This window comes from Coregonus clupeaformis, chromosome 35 (assembly GCF_020615455.1).
Source record: "Coregonus clupeaformis isolate EN_2021a chromosome 35, ASM2061545v1, whole genome shotgun sequence".
Classification (NCBI taxonomy): Eukaryota; Metazoa; Chordata; class Actinopteri; order Salmoniformes; family Salmonidae; genus Coregonus; species Coregonus clupeaformis.
In genome coordinates, this window is record NC_059226.1 from 39,296,167 (window position 1) to 39,314,525 (window position 18,359).

Genomic DNA, 18,359 nt, shown 5'->3' on the forward strand with positions numbered 1-18,359 from the left:
TACACATGGTAATAATCATGCTGATCATTGGAATGATAGGTGTGATATTGTGTAGGCCTATGTGATATATAAAAAAAACTCCAGGATAGTACAACATGTGCTACATGCTATGGTGGAGAGGCAGTTAATTGATTATTGGAATATTCAGACTGTGTTGGTTTCTCTCTGGCTGTACCATTGATGCCCCCTCCCGCCGCTGAAGCTACACTGCCTCAACTCCTAGCCTTTCATCCGAAGCCAAATAGAGCGATTCAACATCCATCTCTACCATCAATTTAAATGTGTTGTTTGTTTTTGAGATTATTTTTATTTAATGAAAAGCGCTATACAAGTTAAATAAATTATTATTTTTATTGTTATGTGTTTTGTGTATATTGTAGGCCTAGGACCTTTTGACAACATCTAGTAAATTAAAATGCCTGATGTCCAATGCATCTATACATAAGAGCACATACAGTCACCAGGGTCATATTGTTACGTTGATGGAAAACATTGTTTAAACGCAGTGAAAGAGATAGCCTAGGCCTACTAACTGAATGTGTCAAATTAGAGCACAGATTGTTGTTTCCCATTGCAAACAGTTTTGCTACGGTGTCTGTGTGCCCTACTGAGCACAACCCAGGATGTCCTGCAGAGTGAGAAAAAGTGCCTTGTATGACACAGTGAGAGGCTTTGTCTCTACCGTCATCAATACAACCATACATGACGCCTACAGGGCCAGCCTCTCCGTGGGCTGATCAGTACGGCCCACAGCCCACACCAGCCCCAGCCTTAGCCTGCAGGAGGCACAGCAGGGGAGCTCAGAGCCATGCTTACTCCCACCAATACCTTGTTGGGCTGCAAAGCCATAGGATCCAAGGAGCAAGGGCAGTGTGGAAGAGTAGAATGACTCCCCAACCCACAGCCATTTAGGCCTAAGTAGTGGTTCATTGAGGTCTAAGCAGTTGATCTTTGACATAACATTTCAGCACTTAAATAATTAGTACGTCAGTTTCTTGTCAAGTGCAGAGAGAGAGAAACGGACCCATCCCTTTGGATAAGTACTGTAAAGTACATATAAGGCAAACTAAGTTGCTGAGGTTTTGTGATTGAGTCAGGGACTTGTTTTGCGGGTGGGCGTGTGAGTGGGGGGATCCTAATCCCTAGCGTCTGCAGTTGTTTTTCATGCCTGTTGGGTTGAGATCAAAAACTTAACGGCAATAATCATGCAAAATTGTCTGGCTTTCGCTTCAAAGAGAATATCAACATTAGTTTTACTCATTTTCTTGTTTGTATAGTTTGTTTCATCAGTTCTACTAGTTTTTATAAAGGGAACTGGGTTATATTTGATAGACTGAGGATACAATACAATGTCTCTGAAATAAATGATCATATTAAACTGTCATTTAAGAGCACAAGTCTAGATTTGGCATCTACGTGAGGTGATAGTTAGAAATGTCCCCCTGCGTTAGCAGATTGAGCTCCAACACCATCAGAGCTGGTGCACAGAAGGGGAAGATGGCGGAAGACCGCCAGAAGTGGAGAGCCTTTGTTGCTGCCCTATGAGCCAGCCCAGTCGTGATGGGGATAAGTGAGTGAGTGAGTACATTGGAGGATCATTTGACACACATTAGCATGGCTAGGGGTGGGTGGTGAGGGGGTCTCTGGAATCTGAGTGATCGTAGGCCCACCCACATGGGTAAAAACCCCTGGGTTTAGAAATGTAATCTCCTTTCATTATGACTCTGAGAAGCCCACAACGGACCCTGCGTGTGGGCCGATCAATCCTAGCCTGCCTCTGTGTTCGTCATTAGGTACTAGTTTGGCGCATCTGTGTTGTATCGACAGACCACTATTTACTGGGAAAACTCACTGTGAATGTTCAGCTGCTGCATTTATGAACATATAGCTGCACAAACAACATAGTGACATTGATTAAAAAATGTCCTGAAGATTATTGTACTAATACTACCACATCATTTCTAAGATTGCACTACTTATCAAATTTTTTTCGGACAACCCCCACCCACACAAAAACACCCACACACATACTTCCGCCCACACACACAGCACACTCTGCCGCCCACACACACACTTCCGCCCACACTTAGCTCGCACACACATGTTCACTCAGACATAAGATGCTCATGGAGTCGAACACAAAAACACACACAAAGTAATGGGCTATACATTACATACTGCTTAGGGTTCACCTACAAATGTTATTTTTCACTCACTCACTAACACAAGTATGAAAGTAAACTATTCATTTTTATAGTGTAATAGTGTGAAATGCATAATGTGTTATAACGCCTGCATAATTGTTCATGTCTGTCAATATTGAATGTATCATATTCTAATTTATGCATAACAATTTTTGTGTTATTCATGTCCTTCATCTTAACCATTTTGAGACCAGGAAGCTTCCTTTGGTGTGTGGGGGGGTGTTATTACAGGGTAGGGTGAGGGGCTGACAAGCTCACACGTGCATGGGTGTCGGTGAAACGTGTTTGTAATTGGTACAACAGTGAAAATGTACAGAACACTTTTAAAAAGAACACTTATAGAAATCTGAAATACAGTACCGATAAAACTATTAGAGGCAAATGGAAAATATATATGTTATCTCATCTCTGAATGTGGACATATTCAATGGAAAATATATATGTTATCTCATCTCTAAAAGTGGACATATTCAATGGAAAATATATATGTTATCTCATCTTTAAAGTGGACATATTTCATGGAAAATGTAGCCCTGTAACAGGATGCATGGCAGCAATGCCGGGTGTATTCAGAGAGAGTGTGTGTGTGTGTGTGTGTGTGTGTGTGTGTGTGTGTGTGTGTGTACGTGTGTGTGCATGTGTGTGTGTATGTGTGTGCATGCTGCGTGGGCTGTGGCAGGTCAGAGCCGTCCACAGACAGGATTAAAGGAGTGGGTGTGCTGCTGGAAACTATCTGTTCTGAACTTACCTGTTCCCTGTTACCCTGGCCCTGCCTGGCTGTGTGGAAAACACATCATTAAAACCACACAACAGCTGCTCCTCTACTCTACCTGTGTCCCAAATGGCAACCTATTCCATATTCCCCATAGGGCTCTGGTCAAACGTAGTGCACTATATGGGGAATAGGGTGCCATTTGGGACGTATAATCTGACTCAATTACCTATCCTCATCATTAATCTTCTTCATAAAAGATAATGTAGTAAAGTACTGTAAATAGTATCTAGTCAGCTATTTTCTCTGTTCTCTGGTCTCATAGCTTCACAAGGGACGGGAAATACAGTGTATGCTCCTCTACTCAATTATCCTGATAATTCATATTCTTGGTTTAAAAAATGTAGCAGCTAAAGTAGTAGCCTAGCTCTGTAAATAGATACTCGTAATTATATTTTTTTGCAGCTGAAAAAAGTAGCTCTGCAAACATAGATAGTAGTTAGTTAGTGTACCATGCATCTGAGTCTCTTTTCTCATGAGTACAAGAAATGTGCGCTGAGAGTTTGTTCAGGAGCAGTGTGTGTAGATTCTAGATATTCTAGATCTATTTTCCAGGATAAAAACAAAGGCTCATCATCTCCCTAAGGCTGTACTGTGTGCTGTGGCTGCATGGCCTACTTGCCAGAAATAGCTAATTGATACAGAAGCAGATTGAGTTATTTTAACAGTAAGCAGGAAGCTTTCTGTTGTGTCTCTAGAGAGAATAAGCCTTCCTCCTTTCTATAATTTGTGATAATAATGTAAAAATAAGAGTTCATATTCGCATGACAGTGAAGGACACAGAATGAACATCTTATTCTGTGAGTTGATTATGTGTATTGTAGACAGTCCACGCCCAATGTGAAATGGGCAATGCACACGTCTGAGAGTATATTTGGAAAGGGAGGGAAAAAGGGCTGGTGCCAGCCGAAGATTTGTGTGGGTATGTGTAAGTCCTTAGAGAAGGGTTTGTGGTTCCCATGCACACATAGGACAAAGTCCACCTTCTCTCTCTGCCTATATTCCCCCTCACTGCCTCAATTCGGAGAGTAATCTGCTGGGTAAGACACAAGGAGACACTTAAGTGTCATGGCAAGAGACTGAAAATAAATGTTTGCATAGAAACACAAATTTGCATATACTAAAGTGTTTTATCCAAAGAGTGAAGAAATTAAAAGATCAAAGAACATAATTACATCATAGATGATTTGAGCCAATCCTTATTAGTCTATCTGAATGTCAATAGTTTCACTTCTGTACAGGCATATAGCCTATAGGACGTTTTAGGGTCTACTCTACTCGACTCACACAGTCCCAGTTGACCGACGCTGCCTGCCTCTGCCGCTGCTGAGATATGGTGCTTGGTATTCCATGCAGAAGCCTCCCACGCCCCTGTCCGCCCACGCCAGGATTTGCGTCACGCAGGCGCGTGGGAGTGAGCACTGTAGCAACCGCGGAATATCCCAATTGCAATAGCCGGGGAGGAGGGGGTAGGGTAGCAAGCAGGCAGCTCACACTCATCTAGTCTAGAGACGTTCAACACAATCGTATTTCTATTCAAGGAGGCGAAGAAGGGAAGGTAAACGTTGTCGAAGAACGCGAGGACTTTTTAGGCCAGAGAGCGCGTTTATTAGGAAATTAGAGCGCGTCTTTGGGATCTACGGATTTTTGTAAACAGTTTCTTCAGTTACAGTTTATGGCAGTTCAGGCTTAACTGTAGCTGATACATTGTAACAACTAGAAAAAGGAAACGAAAGGGGACCAACGTTCACCAGGTATGTAACAATTATAATACATCGTTGGAAGAAGTTATTGGGCTATGACAATAATGTAACAAGTTGTAGCCTTGATACAATGTTGCAGCACTGTTCTATTATTGCCGACAATTGGTATGTTTACTCATCTTCCTGATGTGGATTTACTTGCAAGACCGGTTTTGAGTTACATTGAATCTGGTGCTGTTTTACTGCATTTTGCATTTACCTTTTTACTTTTTGTGTGTTTTAAAACGAATGTATTTTATTTTCTATTTAGCTTGGTTGATTTGTGCAAATATTCCATGATCATATTGACTTGATTTGCCTATGTGATTGTGATGTCTTGAGTGCCTCTTGATTTGCACTGTTCTGTGGAAGGTTGAGTTTAATCAAGTTGCTTTGCATTTTGCCCTGAGGTTTTGACAGCAGTGGTTATAAAGTAGTTGTAGGACTGCAAGTGCAGACCTATCATGAACTGAGGAATAGTGGATTAGCAGGTGGTGTTTGTGCAGTTGTTTGCAAACACTCTCTGAATGCACATTGATGATAAACAATCAAATTATATTATTCACATAACTAAAGGTCGTTCAGCAATATTGAATTATTTGTGACATAATCCTCTAACTTGCAAGAAATGGGTAGTTAACAATCCCATGGCTAAAGCAAGTGGAGCCTGTGTGTGTGAGAGAGAGAGGCCAGCTACACATGCTGCAAAGGAGGAGTGTGCCATGTGGTCCCATCAGCAACTAACAGGACTCTAACTGCTAACTGCCACTCTTCCTTCTGCAGCCCTAGTACTGCAGAACTTACAAAGGAAACTCAGACAGAGTGGAGGGAGTGCCTCTTCCTCTCTCAGTCAGTCAGCCAGTCAGTCAGTCACACACACAACACACACACACACACACACATACACACACACAGACAGACACACACACACCCCCACACCCCCAAAAACACACGCATGCCACACACACACACCAACACTCTCTGGTCGGGCAGAACCTCTTGCCTAACCCGTCTTGTGTTCTCTCTCCCAGGCATGGCGGCGGCGTTGCCCAGAACTCTGGGGGAGCTGCAGCTCTACCGAATCCTCCAGAGGGCCAACCTGCTGTACTACTACGAGGCCTTCATCCAGCAGGGAGGAGACGACGTGCAGCAGCTCTGTGAGGCCGGGGAGGAGGAATTCCTAGAGATTATGGCTTTGGTGGGCATGGCCAGCAAGCCCCTGCACGTCCGGAGGCTCCAGAAATCCCTGCGAGACTGGGTCACCAATCCAACGTTGTTTAATCAGCCCCTGACATCTGTACCGGTGTGTAGTATACCAGTCTATAAGTTACCCGAGGGGTCACCCACACCAGTCAGCGCGGAGCGAGGGGGTAACAGCAGCGCCCGTGGCGAGACCCATGGCAAGGTACCCAAAATCATGGCTGCGACATGTCTGGAACCAGGAAAGCTGGAAGTGGCCAAGGACAGAGTGTCAGGGGGACTCCGCTGCAGAGCGGCAGCGAGGCGCTTCTGGTCGGGTCACAGTAACGACAGCGAACAGAGCCTCTCTCCGTCCGACCGGGGGTCTCCGTCATCCCCCCGAGAGGGTCTGGAGGCACTTGACGCTGCAGCTTTGCAGTCTGTCCTGGAGTGTGGACCGGATGACCCCGGCCCTGCCAAAGAGCGACCCCCGCGGACGTCAAAGAGCAGCTGAAGACCAATAAGAAACTTGCCAAGATGATTAGCCACATCTTTGATATGAGTGATGATGATCCAAGGAGAGAGGAGGAGATCAGGAAGTATAGCGCCATCTACGGACGCTTCGACTCAAAGAGGAGGGACGGCAAACAACTGACGCTTCATGAGGTAGGGATAAGAGATGGGATCCTTTTGCAGTACTAGGCTAGTATGCTCAGTGGCAGTGCAATACTAGTGATAAACCTCAGTTCCACAAATAAGAGGCGAAAACTACAAAAAGGTAAATCACCTGAAGAAAATGTGTGTGCTTGCTTCAGCTGTCTAAAAGTAGGTCGGTAGTGGTAGAAGTTACAACTGAAGAGTTCACTGACAGAATTGTGTATCTCCAGTTATAATTGACAACATGACTTATTATCATCTGTGTTCTGTCTTTCAGCTGACAGTGAACGAAGCAGCAGCCCAGCTGTGTATGAGAGACATGGTACTACTGACCCGTAGAGACGAGCTGTTTGGTCTGGCCAGGCAGATCTCCAGAGAGGTGACCTACAAATACACCTACAGGACCAGCAAGTAAGAGCCACTGCACCTCACGCAACCTTGCTTGTTAGAGTTAGTAATGCTAAAGGAAGTTGGTAAGCATGGGTGACTTATTTACATGCTAAATACATTTTCTCCTCATGGTTATTACTATGTAACGAATGACTGTAATGTGTTAAATTTTACGGAGACATATTTTTAAGTTATGTAAATTATCGTATGGTATCATTAATGTAATGTTCAGACTATGCTTTCCATATCTTTCAATGTTTCTCTGCAAACAAACTGAAGATAATGTATTGTCTTCTCCACTCTAGGTCTCGCCGGAGACAGAGATGAGCCGTCTCCTAAAAGAATAAAGACAGAGGAGAACTTCTTTGACATCCAGGAGGCTCTGCAGGCCATCCACATGAGACAGGGCATACTGAGGGAACAGCTAGCCTCGCCAAGTCCAAAGGAGAGGAGATAGTTGGGAGAAACCTTCAGGTAACATGCTTGAAAAGTGGATTATATATAATATGTGAACATTACAGGAGACACGTTTATTTGACACTGTCATTTTTGGAGGCATGTTTTTGACACTACAACGTTACGTTACTGTAGCTAGCAGAAAAGAGTAGGAGCAGTTGCTAACGAACTGTAAATGTATTGTGTTTTAACAGGTGCAGTTGGACCGTCTGTTAGCCAGACAGATGGAGATCCTCCATGAGGCGGCGGTACAGGAGAGGTTACATGCTCTGGACTGGAGGATACCTGCAGGGGCTTTGAAGTACCTCAGTGAGCCTCCAGGAAGCAACGACACGTCGGTAGACAAAAGCACAGAGCACCAAGGTGATGATACTGTCTGTCTTCTGCAACTCTCTTTGTAGTATGCTCCTACATGAGTGTTATACTCATGCTCCAAATTCACAGCTCTGGGAACCACCATTTCCAGCCTTCAAATCTTATCTTATAAGTCAGGGAATCAGTTGATATCTTTTTTTCACACTTCTCAAAGTGAGGAGGAATCATAACTGTATTAAGCCTTAGCCATCCCTCAGGGACTCATCCCATTTTCATCCTTTTCTCACTCATCCCTTTTCTCTCTCTCACGGCCCATGCTCCTGACAGCTCATTATATTCATGTTACCCAAATTATCCTCTCTCTGCTCCTGTCATTAACTCTCCCACGCCTGTTTACCTCCTCCGCCATGTTGCTGCCCAGGGCGTCCCTCTCTCTCTCTCTCTCTCTCTCTCTCTCTCTCTCTCTCTCTCTCTCTCTATCTCTCTCTCTCATCCTGTCTCCTTCATAAGCTATTAAAAGCACCTTATTCAAGTTGAATAAGAAGAAGAGTATAAAAGTTTTTTGGGCACCGAGTGGAGTATAAACTTGGGCCCACAGCAAATGGCATCAGATCTCTCAAGATTTTGAGAGGCAGAATGTTAATGTCGTTTTCTGTGTCATCTAAGCAGCTTCTTGAATGATACAGTAACAGCAGTGCCAATGGAATGTATCCTGTATTATGGCAGTGTTTATCCCAATGGTTTATTCATGCCCTAATGTTTGTTTGTCTGTGTGTTTAGTGTGTTTTCAGACGAGCGACCAATGAACTTTGCGGGTGGCCAGTAAGAGTGTGGCAGAGGGGGAGCTTCCCCTGGGGAAGCAGCTAGCCAATGAGCTCAAACGTTACCATAACAACCATAACACAGATGAGGCCAAAACACCAGCAACAGGTACAGCACCACTCATGCAAATGTATGTTCACTCTTGAGTCACATATGTGTAATCGGTATTAATATACATACACACTACAAACAGCGAGTATTAGTAAGGGTCTGTTGCACGCACATACCTGCCTACATTCAAGCTACAGTATGAGTGTATATGATCAGAAAATACATGGTATGTTTTAATCTGATTATATTTTCTTTGTGTTGCATTTTACCTTAGAGAATGGATCCTCACATCAAGCGGCCAACCACACTGACAGGAAGACCATCAAATCAGAAACAGAGGATTCCACATAGTGCCTCCCATCCTTTGTCTGTTTCCCTTTCCGGTTTTAGTCATCATTTACACTATTTACAGTAAGCATCTATCTCAGTCAAATCAATGGATACTAAAGCAAGCACAGCCACAGTAGAGCCTTAACAACCAACGTTGCCTCAAAAATAGCATTTATTTTCTTTAATTTTGTCTAAGGTTTTTGCCAAAGCGTCTAGACTAGAGCATAGATTCAGTCTTGGGGGAAAACTGAACAGGACAGGGATGTCCTTTCACAGGATACCTTTCATGCTGTAAAGGTCTTTATGTATTTATTGATCGATTGTACATTATGTTATTTAAGAATGATGGGTACGAAAAGTAGTCTTGAATGACCATCCTGATCTCCTGAGCTTACATTCTGTTTCGCTACATGAATTTGAATGAAGTTAAGTGAAACGAGAGCGCAGCGGTCAGGATGGTGGATCAGGCTATACGAAAAAGAACAACGAATAACATTTGTTGTATTCTTTTTTACCCCAAGCTATTTTTGGCTTGTTGTGTTCAATTGTGGGCAACTGATGTACTATAAAGAATACAGTAGGATTCTGTTTTAATCAGAGGTGAAAAGAAAGAGCTATCTGTAGAGGAGAAATTATAGTTTCGCTTCCTGCTAATGTATGTACTGTATGTATTTATGAGTGGTACTGTAAATTAAACTGAGGCTGCAGAATGTTTTGTGTATAGAACTCCAGTTAGAGTTCAGATCAGTGTTATGGGATAGGTCGGCCCAGGGACGGACTGGGACCAGAAATCAGCCTTGGCATTTTCTTACTTTTGAGGCCCCAACACTGGCCCATTTCTATCCTCAAGGTCCCCATACGGCCCATTTTTTCCGTTGAGGCCCCCATTAATAGCCAGATCATGATAATTGTGCAAAAAAAAATGACCAGCCCTCCTGGCATTTGCCCAAATGCCAGATGGCCAGTCTGCCCCTGGGTTGGCCTAGACATGGGATGGGGCCTACAGTATGTCAATCAAATCGAGTTTCCTGGATGAGTCTGTCAAACACATGGTTGCTCGATCCTTTACTGTAAGAATGCACATTTGAACCTCAACACATTAATTGAGTTACTCATTTTATTGAGAAGGGCCCCTGGTCTGTTATTAGGGCTGGGAATTGCCAAGGACCTCAAGATACAATATTATCATGATACTTTGGTGCCGATACGATATGTATTGTGATTCGATACTGCAATTCTATTGCAATTCAATGTTCCAAACATATTGCTCACCATGTCTGCTGGAGAGGGTTAAGAGAGAGCCATGAAAAAAGGTGTTTTGATCAGTCATGTGAATAAAAGTGCTAAAAGCATGTTGGCTCACCATTTAAAAGGAAGATGGATAACAAGCTGTAGAAGGAATAATACTGGAGTTTTTGCACAGGTACAGCTAACGAGCACAAAAATAATATTGCGATACAGCTAACGAGCACAAAAACAATATTGCGATATTGTGCAAGATAATGTTGCGATATATTGTCAAAAAGAATATCCCGATATGTAACTGTATCGATTTTTACCCCTATCACTATCTGTTATATTGTTGCACTCCAGAAAGTTGTGTTTTAATACATTTCTCACTGTAGGATTGACAGGGCCAATTCGGCCTGTAGTATTACAATAATATTAGCCTAATCCCAAAAGCAGGGTTTTGTCGGGTGTAGTGTTGGTGTCAATCTCAATACAGTGTTTATGTGTGTAGAGCAAAACCGAATAACTGTTGTTAGAGAAAACAAGTGTCTGGTATCATAAGATGTTAATGTTACTTAGCCTAGTAGTCTTAGATCCTACCAGTGTTTCAACTGTGACCACCAATGTATAATTCAAGATGTTCGTATGTTAGAGTTAGCTCTCAGATGGTTGTTTAATGGTTGTTTAATGTTGTGTTTCCAATGTGTAAATCTGTCTTGCTCTAGAGTCTGTTGGTCTTTTTTGGGGTCCCCGCAGTCACAACAGTTTTGTAATTATAGTCTCTCTAGCTTATTAAGACTGCAACAAATGCAATACTTTTGTAAGTACTGTTTAAGTACTAAGTACATACTTTCTGGGCCCACTGTCTGTTCTATTCTGTGCTAGGTTACTTCTCCTGTCCTCTGTACTGGTTTAGTTTAATCAGTGTCATATAATGTTCACAGACCAATGCATGTCCAGCAGTGTGATAGATAGTCAAGATGTTAATAGTACATTGATTCATGTTCTTATCACTGTTATCGTAAGTGATCGAGTTAGTCTAGGCTTGCCTACACAGTAGATATGCACCTGTTTTTTAAACACTAATATATTTTATTTGTTATACAGCACATAAACATAATTAAACTTTATTTTTTATGGTGGTTGTTTTTCTCATTCATGGTATTATATATATACGCCCCCGTGTAGCTCAGTTGGTAGAGCATGGCGCTTGCAACGCCAGGGTTGTGGGTTCGATACCCATGGGGGGCCAGTATGAAAAATGTATGCACTCACTTAACTGTAAGTCGCTCTGGATAAGAGCGTCTGCTAAATGACTAAAATGTCAATGTAATGTCTGATCCAGAAAGAAGGAAAGTTATATTTTCAATGTTATCAGATTTAAAAAATATATTTTATATTCATCCATTATTATTATTATTATTATGTCCTGCGATAAAATAACAACATTTAGAAGAAAAAACGTTATATATATATATATATATATATATATATATATATATATATATATATATATTTTATTATTATTTATTTTTTTACAGTTAAAATGTTGTATGGCAGAGAACCTACGCTGGTATTTATAAGGTATAATGAGCGCAGACAGACAGACTGAATGTGGTCCAGTCAACACTTTCTCTTCTTAAAAAAGAAAGGGATGATGAACCGCTGTCTGGGGTAATGCATTTGCATCAGCGTCATATTAAAACATTCGGAAACTGCCCGATGACTCTCTCTGCTCACTCTGACGCAGGTCCTTTTCATACTTCACATCTCTCTCTTTCGCTCTCTCTCCTCCCTCTCCGCCTCTCTCATCTCGCTCTCTTTCTCACACACACGCACAGATTTTCTCCTGAGATCAGGTCAACTCATCACTGAACACCCACACGTGTAGATTCCTCCCTCCCATCCTCCCAGTCTCAGCCCTGTGTGATGGCCTCCCCTGCCAATGCAAGTCACTGATGTGTTGCCATGGCAATAGTGATTGTAGGCGGCGGCACCACAGGCATGGGAGGGAGCTCAGCCCGGCTGCTAAACTGCGTGGGTGTGATCTGGTGAACGCGACATCACCCCCGTTTTGGTGAACGCGACATCACCCCCGTTTAACAAAGCATGAAACTAACAATGTTTGAACAGAGGTGGGTATCAAGTGAATTATCCCCTCATATTCTACAATAGTGCAACTAATAAAGGATTAGTTAGTTATTTGTTTGTTTTTATTTTAACCGTTTTTATCAGATTGTAAAGTCCAGGAGGTTGCTTTGTTTAAAGGGATAGTTCAACCAAATTACAAAATGACACATTTGTTTCCTTACCCTGTAATCAGTCTACTGACAAGGTATGACAGCAAGCCATGCTTTGGTTTTATTCCAGCAGTGTTTCCCAAACTAGGGGTTGTGGCCCCATGTGGGGTCACCTAATTTGAAAATTAGGGTAGCGGGAGAAACTCTGAAATAAAATAAATTGGGCTTGGTTCATAGAACCGGGGTTACGCTAGATGCGTTGTAATAAACAGAGTGGTTTCTGTTTTCTTCCTACAAATGTGTTTCTATCTTTTGAACCGTTCACGCTACAAAATACTATTATCTTTCCCTCTACAATGCCCACAAACCAGAGTGGACAAGACCAGGCACTAAATCAGACTGGGGGGGAAATAACATCATCAATGATGATGTTCTTTCCTACACAAAAGATCATGCAAAAGTATTGCCTGATGATCTTCTGAACTTCCCAATACCTTTCTGATGCATTTCAGTCACTTCAAGCCATACTTCCTTCAGATTGAAATACTGTAAAAAGTACTGTCAGACTGATTTGTCAGATGGAAATACTGTCAAAAGTACTGTCAGACTGATTTGTCAGGTGGAAATACTGTCAAAAGAACTGTCAGACTGATTTGTAATAGACAGTCATAGCCCAAATTAAAAAAGTAAACATTGGCTGTTGATTACATCACTTTTTTCACATGGTGGGGTCGCATTTATTTATTTTTAATCCAAATTGGGTCAGGGGCCAACATTGTTGGGAAACCCCTGGCTTACAGGGTAAGGAAACCAATATGTAATTTTGTAATTTGGGTGAACTATCCCATGACCTAATAGATGTTTTATTTTCTGCATGTATTCAGTTGTCAGTGCTGACCTGTGTTTGTCCTACTCTGCACCACCATTACAGTTTTGGTGTATTTTTGTTTGTTTTTATGTTTCTATGAGAGAGCTTAGAGTTTGTGTAGAAGCTGGCATTTATGCTGTTTCACTCATTGGCTGCAATATACATGTTGTCCAGAAGGTGTCAGAATACAACCAAAAATGCTTTCATGAGCGAGATGAATGTTACAGTAAATAGAAAATAATTTCAAAGGAGGGGTTTTAAACTTATAGAAAGATACATTCTTCCTCTCCTCTCTGAGCAATAAGAGGGAGTAATGCAGTGGGATGGTAGGCGTACAGCTGCCTGCACTGTCAAAGGGAAAGGTTTGAGAAAGATTGGCCCATTTTATGCTCAGATTCAGTTAACTTCAGTGAAAAGCAGCTTGACTTTCTCTACAAACAAATGGAAGAATGGATTGAACTGGGCCTACATTGTTTATTCTGGTCATTGTACAAATGTGTTATACGGTGGACACTATACAAATAATTCCTACTGAATTGTACTTAACTGCAGTATAGTATTATGTCTATTCATGTAAGCATTGTTATTATGGACATTGGTATTGACCGTGACCTTTACCCTCCTGTGATGTCATTGCCCAGAGTCGGGGAAGTAAAACGGGACACTTCCTCATGTTAAGTTGGCTATATCTGTTACGACTTCAGCCGAGGGCCTCCCTCCTTGTTCGGGCAGGTTTTGGCGTTCGCGTCACCGGCTTACTAGCTACTGCCGATCCATTTATCATCACTCCATTTGTCTTGTCTTCAATCACACACACCTGGTACTTATTCCCTCATTAGTCATGGTATAAGTGTTCCCTCTGCTTCCTTTTTTCAGCTTAATATTGCAGATAGATTGTAACTTCTATCAATGTAATTGTCTGCATCACTTCCAATCCCCCATGTTTTTTATATATATACTCCCCTTTATTACTTTTCAACCCCGCCATCCCTTTCCCTACTTGGGGTAAATTCCTTGTCTGTGTGGGTGATTGTTTATTGTGGAGGTTTGTGAAGCTCGGTGGAGCTTGTGTATTGTGTATCGACGGGAGTATTTTCCTGTGTGCCTTGTATTTTCCAGTGCGCCTGTTTTGTGCCCTGGAGTGTGTTTGACACATTTCTGCGTAAACCTGTATTTTGCGGATTAAAGCCTGTTATTCTGTGATTTACTCTTCTGCGCCTGAATTCTTCAACACCACCTCATCACAATATCGCTCTCAGTATTCTACCGTTTGTACGTGGCTTCTGTACACCTTTATTTTCTAGTTTACAAGTAAAGGCAATTACCATTGAAACGTGTGGACATTCCTTTTCAAGTTACCACAAAATGCCACTCTGTCAACAAAACAAAGGAGATGATCGTGGACTTCAGGAAACAGCAGAAGGTGCACACCCCTATCCACATTGACGGGCCTGCAGTGGATAAGGTGGAAAGCTTCAAGTTCCTTGGCGTACACATCACTGACAAACTGAAATGGACCACCCACACAGACAGTGTGCTGAAGAAGGCGCAACAGAGCCTCTTCAACCTCAGGAGGCTAAAGAAATTTGGCTTGGCACCTAAAACCCTCACAAACCTTTACAGATGCACAATTGAGAGCATCCTGTCGGGCTGTATCACCGCCTGGTACGGCAACTGCACCACCCGCAACCGCAAGGCTCTCCAGAGGGTGGTGCGGTCTGCACAACACGTTACCGTGGGCAAACTACGCGCCCTCCAGGACACCTACAGCACCCGACGTCACAGGAAGGCCAAAAAGATAATTAAGGACATCAACCAACCGAGCCACTGCCTGTTCACCCCACTATCATCCAGAAGGCGAGGTCAGTCCAGGTGCATCAAAGCTGGGACCAAGAGACTGAAAAACAGCTTCTATCTCAAGGCCATCACTGTTAAACAGCCATCACTAGCACATTAGAGACTGCTGCCTATAGACATAGACTAGAAATCACTGGCCACTTTAAGAAATGGAACACTAGCCACTTTAATAATGTTTACATATCTTGCATTACTCATCTCATATGTATATACTGTATTCTATACTATTCTACTGTATCTTAGTCCATGCCGCTCTGACATCGCTCGTCCATATATGTATATATTCTTCATTCATTCTTTACTTAGATTTGTGTGTATTGGGTATATGTTGTGAAATTGTTAGATATTACTCGTTAGATAGTACTGCACTGTTGGAGCTAGAAGCACAAGCATTTCGCTACACCCGCAATTACATCTGCTAAACATGCGTATGTGACCAATAACATTTGATTTGATTTAGTTTAATGTCACATGATCAGTCAGACAGACATTACAGCAGAGAACTGACTACAGTTAACAGTATAACAAGTGAAGTAATTTCTGCGATTTAAAAAAAAGATCATGCATGTCAATCACTCTCCTTGGCATGGCATCTAGATAATCTGTTTCATTGTAAGAATATGCTAATAGCATTTATTTAGAGGGACTACCCATTTGAGTGGTATTAATTATTTGAGTGTGTATGGCTAGTTTTTTTCATCACTACACACGTCAATAAAACATTACAGGAAAATCATAATGGTATTGGGTAAATGCAATTACCGGTAGCCTACAATTCAATCACAAAAAATGCTGGTATGTGTAGGCTACACGCCAACTGCCTACAAATAACCTAACGTTGCCAGGCATAAAATAAACCCCTGAAACTATATAGATCCCCCACCTTCTGGTCTTGACGATATTTATTTTTTTTAAACTGTGGGGGCAGTTTCTCTTCTGCACTGTTCCACCAATCCAGTAAATGTGGAGGAGAGATAGTGTCCCCTTGTTAATATTCCGGATGGAAACAACTTCAGAGCGCAACCTAGCAAATAGTCTGGCATGGTGGACACGTCATAATACCCACGAAACCTAGCGGTAAAACCCGGTAATGTTCCCAATCGTTTGTTTACCATTCATTTTTGCGTTTGGGATTTTAGAACTACTTCATATAAGGTCTGTGTTTCGTGTAGGTTTACCCAGGCGTGACGTTTTGATGGCCATGTAATTCTCTCTCGGACAAGGTGAGTTTTGTCAATATATTCACCTCAATTTAATTCAAAATGCTAATTAGCAACAGAGAAGACCTCAGCAAGAAGACTACAAATTCCTGCAGGAAGCTCCTGCACATCATCTCTAGTTGGCACTACCAGCTAGCATTCACCAGCCCAATCCATTAATTTTTGTCCCCTTCCTTTGTCTTAGCTAGCCACTGACTACACTTTAGTTAGCAGAGCAGTATATCAAAACAATCATTTTGTTTTACTTAGCCAAGATAATTGTTTGTTATGCTATGTTTGAGCATCTTAGCAATACTGTGTGTCTTATACAGCTGTCAACATTCTACAAGGAAAGAGCCACTTAATCAATTATATAATCATTAACCAGATTACCCTGGATATCAGACTTTGATGAGTGATAACTCAGTTCTAGAATGTTGTCATTGATGAGAATTAATCCAAAAATCTATTGACATTCATTGTAGTTTCATGACCTGAGACAAATCTTCAAAGGCACAGTATTTATTTATTCGGAGTGGTACATGCATTCACACAGTCTTGGTTTAAAGGATCGTTTCCACTATATAATTGATACGTCAGGTGATAAAATCCCAAGTTAACAATTAAAAGTTTATGGAAAAACTGCAATTAAATATTCTACAGCTGTAATGTCATAAATCAAATCAAACTTTATTTATATAGCACATTTCTTACAACGAATGCATTTCATGGTGTTCAGTCGTTGGATGGGTGTTGTCTGTAAAGTGGGGCCCAGATAACGAAGAGGAGAACGTCAAGGCGTTCAAAATGGCTACAGGGATGAATGTGCAGGAGTCAGGGTTTTGGGTCTTGGGGTCTGGGATCCTGTGGGCACCACAGCAGTGGTGGAGGTCAAGTGTCCCTATGGTGCAGGGATGTCGAAGGATTTATATATCAAGGAGGGAGGGTCTTACAGCCTCCGTGAGGTCCAAGAGCAGCTCCACATCACTGGAAGGGACACCTACTTCTTTGTTGTGTGGACCACTAAAGCCTCCATCCCCATTCAGGGTGACGACCTCTGGCAGACTCCTATTGCTCCTCCTGTTAGTACCTGTTTTCAGGGAAGCCAATGGTCCAAAAATATTCCACATACACACACTAGGCTCACTGAATGCCTTATATTACATACAAGTTTTGCTCAAAGCAGCCAACTAAAGTAATGTAGTACTTTATCATGGGCACACTGGAAATGTACATCTGTGATGTTCAAATAATTTATTACCCTCTGTGTCTTACTTGCTGAAGGCCCCAGTCATCCCTTCCTGTACCTGACATTGTTGAGAAACAAGTGAACAATGATTAAAGATCATACGCAAACAACAGGCATCTAGAATAGGTTATATTACATTCAAGTTTTGCTCAAAGCAGCCAACTAAAGTAATGTAGTTAACGTAAGTTCAATCATAAATGCTGGTCTGCGTGCATCTCCTCAGTTTCATTCAGTAATACAACACAATTCACATTGCATTTGATCATGGGCACAGTGGGAATTTATATCTGTGATGTTTAAATGAGGTTTCTCTCTCACTCTGGGGGTAAGACATCACTTCCAGCAGATTTCCTTGCTGAGGGTGACGTTGATCATGCACTGCTTCTCGTGGGGTGAGCCTGATGTTCCGCATGTCATGACTCATGTCTAAAACATAGGGGAAAAGGGAACATAAAGTCAAAATTTCGATGCATCTACAAATCCAATGTCTTAAACAATATTGTATCATATTTGATGAGTTACTGACGACGATGTGATGTAGTCTCCACAACTGGAAGCTCGTGCTCGGATCACACTGGCACAGGTTGTCCATGCACCGGATGGTCTGAGGATGCACTCCTGTTGGACTGGAAAACAAAGTGACATTTGGTCAGTGGTGGGTCTTTTTCAATGCTGTATCACCATCTTTATCTGGACAGAAAACGCATTGTTTATGATAACACAAACCCACCTTGGACAATGTGACAAGTGGTCCCGCAACACCCAATGTCTCATTGTTTGTTCTGGTTTCCCAATCAA

The 18,359-nt window shown here is 42.1% G+C and overlaps 1 long non-coding RNA gene and 1 pseudogene across 1 annotated transcript; one reads left to right on the forward strand and one right to left on the reverse strand.

Moving 5' to 3' along the window:
• The first annotated feature begins 4,407 nt into the window (after window positions 1–4,407).
• Window positions 4,408–9,154, forward strand: LOC123482544 (annotated as a pseudogene).
• A 7,692-nt stretch (window positions 9,155–16,846) lies between these two features.
• LOC123482545 lies at window positions 16,847–17,978 on the reverse strand. The gene is made up of 3 exons (XR_006657791.1): window positions 17,880–17,978; window positions 17,574–17,619; window positions 16,847–17,402 (listed from the first exon to the last, which is right to left on the reverse strand). It is a non-coding gene; the product is annotated as an uncharacterized LOC123482545 (long non-coding RNA).
• Window positions 17,979–18,359: the final 381 nt, after the last annotated feature.